Here is a 919-nt window from a genome sequence, read left to right on the forward strand (position 1 = left end):
CTGTCTGGATGTTACCTTTTCACGCGATAATGGCTGAACCGATTTATATGAAAATTGGAATATAAATTAAGTTCGTTGTAACGTAGAATTTAGGCTATATGGCATTCAAAATATTTTATTTAAAAGGGGGGTTATAAGGGGGCTTGAATTAAATAAATCGAAATATCTCCCTTATTATTAATTTTCATGAAAAATATTACATAACAAAAGTTTCTTTAAAAATAATTTCCGATAACGATGAAAGAGTAATGGAACGGAGAAAAATTCTCTCCGGCGCCGGGATTTGAACCCGGGTTTTCAGCTCCACGTGCTGATGCTTTATCCACTAAGCCACACCGGATACAACTCCGACGCCGGTTAGAATCGTCTCAGATTAAGCTCCAACTCTTGGGTTCCCTCTAGTGGCCGCCCTCTGCACTACGTCATAGAGGGGTGTAATGAAATAAAAAACAAATGACTTCGTCTATAAGGGGCTTTGGACAACAACAATCGAAAGCTATGAAACATAGCCTACAGAGAATGTTTCTGTGTTTGTATGAAGTATTATCGGAAGCTGAATTAACCGATTTGTATAATTAATTATTAATTCACCATTGGAAAGTGTAGTTTCTCTAGATGGACATAATGCCATAATGTTATTACAGTAACTTCTGAGTGAATCGAGGACAGCTAAGATTAAAATAGCTTCTCATGCACAGAAAACTTGATAGGCTATTCTGTACATTCGTTTCCTGTATTTCCTAAAACAATTTTTATGACCAAATGAATGGTCTGTGGATCAAAATGATCGCATTTTAATTCTTTTAATACAATTTAAATTAAGTAACATAATAAACGATTTATCATTCTATCAAACACGAATGTTCCCTGGATCAAATACCCTATTTTAATTATGTAATTACTTTATATTTATTTCTAA

General features: G+C 34.2%; 1 non-coding gene across 1 annotated transcript; it reads right to left on the reverse strand.

Annotated features, from left to right (window-relative positions):
• Positions 1-268: 268 nt before the first annotated feature.
• Positions 269-340, reverse strand: TRNAH-GUG (transfer RNA histidin (anticodon GUG)). The gene has a single exon. It is a non-coding gene; the product is annotated as a tRNA-His (tRNA).
• Positions 341-919: the final 579 nt, after the last annotated feature.

The sequence above is a fragment of the Periplaneta americana genome, chromosome 7 (assembly GCF_040183065.1).
Source record: "Periplaneta americana isolate PAMFEO1 chromosome 7, P.americana_PAMFEO1_priV1, whole genome shotgun sequence".
Taxonomy (NCBI): Eukaryota; Metazoa; Arthropoda; class Insecta; order Blattodea; family Blattidae; genus Periplaneta; species Periplaneta americana.